We start from the raw sequence: 7095 nt of genomic DNA, 5'->3' as shown, positions 1-7095 counted from the left end.
TCCAGGGTGGAAAAAAACTGCCCTTAGTCCCGCCTTACTGCCCCATTGGTTAGAGTGACAGTCAGTCACAAAGGGCATGCAGCCAATTGACACACCTGAGGCAATTATTTAAGCTTGCTCCAGCTTTCCCTAGTCAGATGTGAGGGGGAGAGCTGGAGACAAAGGAGCTACAGGTTAGTGTTCTCAAACAATCAGTTTATCTCTGTTGTAATGCACTGTTTAACCTTATAATATAAAAATCATGTAGATCCAAGAAATCCAGTGAGTTTGGAGCCTTGGAGCTGCCATACTCTCATCTATTATTGGAATTGGTGAGTAGAGAGCACAATGTTTGTTGTTTAGTATGTGGGTGGCAGCAAATGTTAATTGTGATCATTAATTGTTGTAATCTAACTTTAAGATAATGAGATAAATGTTTTATTTGGTCTGACAGATTAGATATTGCATTTAGTTCTGTGTGAAATTGAAGTTAACTAGCCGGCTGGAAATTTATTGGTCCTGTTTATGTTAATACAGGCCAGGTGATCCCTTTTGTAGGGAATAAGATGGCGAGCTTCTGAAAACTGGCTGGAGCCAGGAGAACTTTAAGAATCACTCCCTACTGGTCTGGTCTGTATCATTTCCCCCCTCCATCTCATCATTCAGGCACATACTCTATTATTCACCTCTTCATCCGAAACAACTTGCGCTGGGACATTCTCAACTTAAATATCTGGATAACCCAACCATGGATTTCTGAATGTGTGTTGGTCAGACTTTGGACTGACCAGCGGGGAATTTAAGACCAATTGGGCACAAACAAATGAAGGATTGCTGCAGTACTGTGTATATATTTGTTTTTGTATTTATTTTGGATTTGATGTATGGCTGTTTTGTATTGTTTACTTTAATTTTGTCTAATACATGGTATTGAAAACAAAACGGTTATTTTGTGTCGTTCTATTGATTACTGACAACGGCTCCAGTAAACGAATTCTAGTCTTCTGATTTTCTTCCATCTAGTCCTTTTACACTTTAAATAGTGTTACATTATTGGCGAGCTAGCCAGGAGCTGTTTGATCAGTGATCAATAGAAAACTGTTGAGTAAATTTGCACAAATAAGTCTTGGTTCCTACTCACCAATTCAAATTCCATTATGGAGGTTTTTGAAACCCTTGGTCTAAAAATCCCTAATACAGTATTGGTTGATGGAGTCCAGAGAACTCTACTGATGAACTTATTGATTTTCTTGAACAGTATGGTGATATTAAGCAGAGAATTACCATCGATTTATCTGAATCAGAATTTGATCAAAGGTTGATTGTTGAATTTGATTCTGGGTTGTCTTTAGCACGCTTATCTCCAATATTACCATATACATTTACATCAAGTGTGGGTGATAAATTTCATATTGAAGGTTTATCTGAGATTTATGCCTCAAAGGTTGGTGGGTTAAAGACAAATAAGTATTTGGACGATTTACAAGAAATTGCTAAGATGTCCGGAAAAAATTACACAAGTTCTCACAGAAGTGATGTCCCAAATACAGCAGTCTATTGCAGAGTTCTGTCCTGTGGTGCTAGAGAAAGCAAAAGAGGAACAGCTTGCAGATGAAGATGGAGGGCAGCAGCCATCACTCATGCCACAACTCAACTCCCTTTTCCTCTGTCATCCCTTTCACAGTCAGTTCCTCTCCCAACCAGTTCTGCTGTTTCCAGCAGAGCTGAAGCGCTGCCAGGTCAGGAGAAGCGGTCTACACCCATTTCCACTGGTGATCTTAATCCTCCTGAGGTGCAACGGTACGTTGTGGAGCATGTTGTTAGGAGTGGGGACAGTTTTCTGCATATGCACACATCCCATAGACTGAGAACATTCTCTGGGAAAGTCCCCAGGCCAAGTCATGAGACGGACTATGACACGTGGCGTTCGAGTGTTGAATTAGTTCTTCAAGATCCCTCTATATCACAGTTGCAATGTACCAGACTAATTTGTGACAGTCTACTTCCACCTGCCTGTGATATAGTGAAACATTTGAGTCCTGACACATTACCAAAGATTTACATGGAACAACTGGATTCAGCTTATGGAACTGTTCAAGATGGGGAGGAGCTGTATGTTAAATTCATGGACACCTATCAGGACAGTGGAGAAAAGCCGTCTGCTTATTTGCAGCGTCTGCAGGTTGTTACAGAATGCAGTAAAGAGAGGAGGTGTTTTGGAGAAGGATATGGATGCACGACTGTTGACCCAATTCTGCAGAGGGTGTTGGGACAACAATCTCATCTCAGAACTTCAACTTAAACTGAGAAAAAATAACCCACCTTCATTTGTTGAATTTTTGTTGTTACTTAGAACTGAAGAGGATAGGGAAGCAGCAAAGACCTTGAGGATGAAGCACCATTTGGGGCCCACTAAACAGAAGGTTGCATCTCAAGTCCAGCTTGCACATACTGAGCAGGAAACTAACTTGTGTGTTGCTCTGAGTAACATGACTAAACAGCTTTCACAACAGATGGCTGCAATACAGCAGCAGCTCACTGCGTTAACAGCAGGTCAAATGGGCACTCAGCCACCTTTTGCTGGGAAAGTTACTTCAAAGCCTAGTGTGAAAAAGACTGTTAAAGATGTAAAATTCGGTATGTCCAGCTCTAAACCTGGGTTTTGTTTCCGTTGTGGGGAGGATGGCCATATTAAGCCTCAATGTGATAATGAGCCCAATTCAACATTGGTCAGTGCGAAGCGGAAAATATTTTATGACAAACAGAAAAGACAGGGACAAAATCCCTCTCCTACAGCACATTTAAACTAGTTTCAGTTCCTGTTGAGGGACGAACAGGAACTGAGCTGGACCAACTTTGTTCCGCAAAGAGAGAGTCTGTTAAGTGTGCAAAGATGCAGACAAAAACTAAAATTAACTTACCAAAAGGATTAATTGGATCGAGATGTACAGCAGAAGTCAACATTGCTGGCCACAGTTTTCAATGTCTTCTAGATACTGGCTCTCAAGTCACTACAATTCCAGTTTCTTTCTTCAATAAGCATCTTTCAGGTCATCCAGTGTATTCATTAAATGACCTACTTCATGTTGAAGGGGCTGCGGGTCAACAAGTTCCATATTTGGGTTATGTTGAAATACCAATAACTTTTCCAAAAGACTTTATTGGGAGTGAACTAACAGTTGAAACCCTTGCTTTGATTGTTCCTGATGTGAGACCTGGATTTCCAGTTTCAGTACTAATTGGTATGAATACACTTGAAATTCTTTATGAAAAGTTTTGTTCTAGTGATTGTCCTTTATTTAAACCTACCTCATACGGGTTTAAAACAGTTCTGCATCAGTTAATGCATCAGCAGAACTGTGGCAATCATTTGGGTGTTGTGACTCTCTATAGCAAAACTCCTGTACTTATTCCAGCTGGTTGCACAATGGTGGTTGAGGGTCGTGCCAAGCTTTCTGCTACAGCCAGTCAGTGTGCTGTTGTTCGGCACCCGGTTTCAGGCCTGCCAGGTGGCCTGGTTGTCAGTAGCTGTCTGGTTGCACTTCAAGCTGACGTACTCAATAAGGTCCCAGTTGCTGTTTCTAATGAAACAAAGCAATCTATTTCTATACCAGCTTTAAGTATCATTGCTGAACTGGAGGCTTATGCAGGTATCATCTCAGAGCACCATGTGACCAACCAAATGGCTGAGAAAGCATCGACAGCATCTTTGGAAATCAATTTTGGTGAGTCTCCAATACCATCAGATTGGAAGGAAAGAATTATAACAAAGTTAAATGCCATACCTGAAGTTTTTGCCCACCATGATTTAGATTTTGGTTGTACCAAGCAGGTGAAGCATCATATTAATCTTCATGATAATACTCCTTTTAAACATCGTGCGAGACCGATTCACCCACAAGATATAGAAGCTGTCCGCAAACACTTGCGTGAACTTCTGGATGCTGATGTTATCAGAGAATCTGAATCTCCCTTTTCATCTCCAATTGTTGTTGTTAAGAAAAAAAATGGAGACATTCGATTATGCATTGACTATCGTAAACTTAATTTACAAACGGTCAAAGATGCATATGCTTTGCCCAACCTGGAAAAATCATTTACAGCTCTCAGAGGATCCAAGTGGTTTTCAGTACTTGATCTGAAATCTGGGTATTATCAGATTGAAATGAATGAAGCAGATAAAGCTAAGACTGCTTTTGTTACTCCACTTGGGTTTTGGGAGTTTAACCGAATGCCTCAGGGGGTTACAAATGCACCATCAACCTTTCAGAGATTGATGGAGAAATGTATGGGTGACCTACATTTGAAAGAGGTATTGTTTTTTTTGGATGACTTGATCATATTCTCAAATAGTCTTGAAGAACATGAAACCCGTCTGCTGAGAGTTTTAAATCGTCTGAAAGAGTTTGGATTAAAACTTTCTTTGGAAAAATGTAAATTTTTCCAAACGTCTGTCAGATACTTGGGTCTCATAGTTTCAAAAAAAGGTGTTGAGACAGATCCAGAAAAGATTTCTACAGTGAAATCCTGGCCAATTCCTACTAATTTAAAAACCTTAAGATCTTTTCTGGGATTTACTGGCTATTATAGACGTTTCATAAAAGGATATGCCAGTATTGCCAAGCCTCTTAACAATCTGACCCGTGGGTACCCCCCAACTAATAAACCCTCAAGAGTACCATCTTCTAAGTGCCCACAGTTTGATCCAAAGCAACCTTTTGGTTCCAGGTGGACTACTGAATGTCAGCTGGCTTTTGATACCCTGATTGACAAACTTACTACTGCTCCAGTCCTGGGGTTTGCTGATCCTGTATTACCTTACATCCTTCATACAGATGCCAGCACCACTGGACTGGGTGCTGCCCTGTATCAGGAACATGAGGGGAAGCTCAGGGTAATAGCTTATGCTAGTTGAGGGTTGTCAGCCAGCGAAAGTCGTTATCCAGCTCATAAACTTGAATTCTTAGCACTGAAGTGGAGTGTAACAGAAAAGTTTCAAGATTATTTGTATGGAGCGGATTTTACAGTTGTTACTGATAATAATCCACTTACTTACATCCTAACTTCAGCTAAGCTGGATGCTACCAGTCATCGTTGGCTGGCTGCACTTTCTACTTTTTCCTTTAAATTGCAGTATTGAGCAGGGAAACACAACCAGGATGCTGATGCACTTTCTCGTCGTCCTTGTGAAAATCCTGTCGTAGATGAGGTTGCACATAAAGATCAGGAACTTATCTCTCAGTTTGCCCAACAATATCTTTTAGACAATAGCAACAATGAGATGTCACCTGAAGTGATGGATGCAATCTGCCAAAGTTGTTTGGTTCGAACCCAAGTTGAAGGTCTTTTGGTTGAATCACTCTCAGTTATGGCAGATGTAATTCCTGTGGATTACTCTGAAGAGGCACATGGACTCCCTGTTGTTCCTGCGATGTCTCATTCTGACCTAAAAGACCATCAGAGAGCTGATCCTACTGTCAGGGAAGTTATCCATCAGTTGGAGTCAGGTGAAAAAATTCCCCCAACAGTCAGGAGTGAACTTCCAGAACTTCCTCTTCTCCTTAGAGAATTTACAAAACTGGAGATGATTGATGATATTCTTTACAGGAAACGGCAAGAAAATGAGCAACATGTATATCAACTGGTACTTCCAGCAGACCTTCGTGAATCTGTTCTTCATAGTCTTCACAATGACATGGGCCACCCGGGAATAGAGCGAACTTTGGATCTTGTTAGAGCTCGATTCTATTGGCCTAGAATGGCTATGTATGTGGAGCAGAAAATAAAAGCATGTGGACGTTGTGTTCGTCGAAAGACTCTGACAGAGAGAGCTGCTCCACTAGTTAACATTCGGACTTCACGGCCACTGGAGCTTATTTGTATGGATTTCCTTAGTCTTGAGCCTGATACCAGTAATACCAAAGACATTCTCGTGTTGACAGATCATTTTACCAAGTTTGCTATTGCTATTCCAACACCGAATCAAAAGGCAAGAATGGTCGCTAAATGTCTTTTGGATAATTTCATTATTTATTTTGGAATTCCAGAAAGACTACATACAGATCAAGGATCTGATTTTGAGTCCAAATTGATAAAAGAGTTGTGTGCTATGACGGGAATTAAAAAGTGTCATACAACACCATACCATCCCAGAGGAAACCCTGTAGAAAGGTTTAATCGCACACTCTTAGCAATGTTGGGAACTCTTGAACCAAAACAGAAGTCAAAATGGATAGAATATGTTAAACCTCTCGTTCATGCGTACAATTGTACCAGAAACGAAGTGACAGGATATAGTCCTTATGAACTGATGTTTGGACGTTGTCCTCGACTTCCGATTGATCTTGCTTTTGGTCTTCCTATCTGTGAAAAGAAGTGTCCATCACATTCACAGTATGTACAGAACCTGAAGTCACGGTTGAAAGAGAGTTATCAGATAGCATCAAAAAACTCTGCCAGAAGTGCTAAAAGAAACAAGACTCGTTTTGATCAGCGAGTTCTACCATCTAAGCTGGAAGTTGGAGACCGAGTACTTGTGCGGAATGTGAGAGTCAGAGGTAAACACAAACTCTGTGATAAATGGGAGCAAGATGTATATGTAGTGGTGAAGTGTGCTGGGGATCTCCCAGTATATACAGTGAAACCAGAGTGCAAAGATGGGCCATTACGCACTCTACACAGAGACCTTCTTCTTCCATGTGGTTTTCTCCCCATGACTGATGTTGAAAGATCAACTGAGATAGTTCCAGTCACAAAATCCCAGATACGTCGACGCACTAAGAAATGTCAAGAATCTTCTGAGGATTCTGCAGAAGGTGAGAACTGTGAGCAAGAAGAGATTCCATTCTACCTAGTTCCACCTCCATTAGAATTTAAAATGGAGGAGCCGCTCAGACAGTCATCACCTCCTGATGATGTAGAAAACTCTGTTGTCCCAACAATTTCTCCAGTGGAAAAACAACCTGTTGAGATTTTTCCAGATTCTGAGAGTTTAGAGTCAGTTGTTGAAATGGAATCAATTGAACCAGAATCTAGTGTTGAAGAGCAACCTGATGTTTCTGCAGAACAAGGTCCACCTCATTCTGAAGACTTATCTGATCTAGGCAGCCCAGTTGG

The 7095-nt window shown here is 41.0% G+C and overlaps 1 protein-coding gene across 1 annotated transcript in view; it reads left to right on the top strand.

The window, feature by feature from the left end:
• The first annotated feature begins 7 nt into the window (after positions 1 to 7).
• The window catches only part of LOC108228920, a 10322-nt gene continuing 3234 nt past the window's right edge, over positions 8 to 7095 (top strand). The window contains exons 1-3 of the mRNA XM_037976941.1: positions 8 to 173; positions 248 to 311; positions 517 to 1779. The gene's annotated coding sequence lies outside the window, so the exon portion shown is untranslated. The remainder of the gene's footprint in view (positions 174 to 247; positions 312 to 516; positions 1780 to 7095) is intronic.

This window comes from Kryptolebias marmoratus, linkage group LG8 (assembly GCF_001649575.2).
Source record: "Kryptolebias marmoratus isolate JLee-2015 linkage group LG8, ASM164957v2, whole genome shotgun sequence".
NCBI lineage: Eukaryota > Metazoa > Chordata > Actinopteri > Cyprinodontiformes > Rivulidae > Kryptolebias > Kryptolebias marmoratus.
The sequence above is the reverse complement of the archived record's forward strand: the minus strand, read 5'-3'. Positions and strand labels throughout refer to the sequence as shown.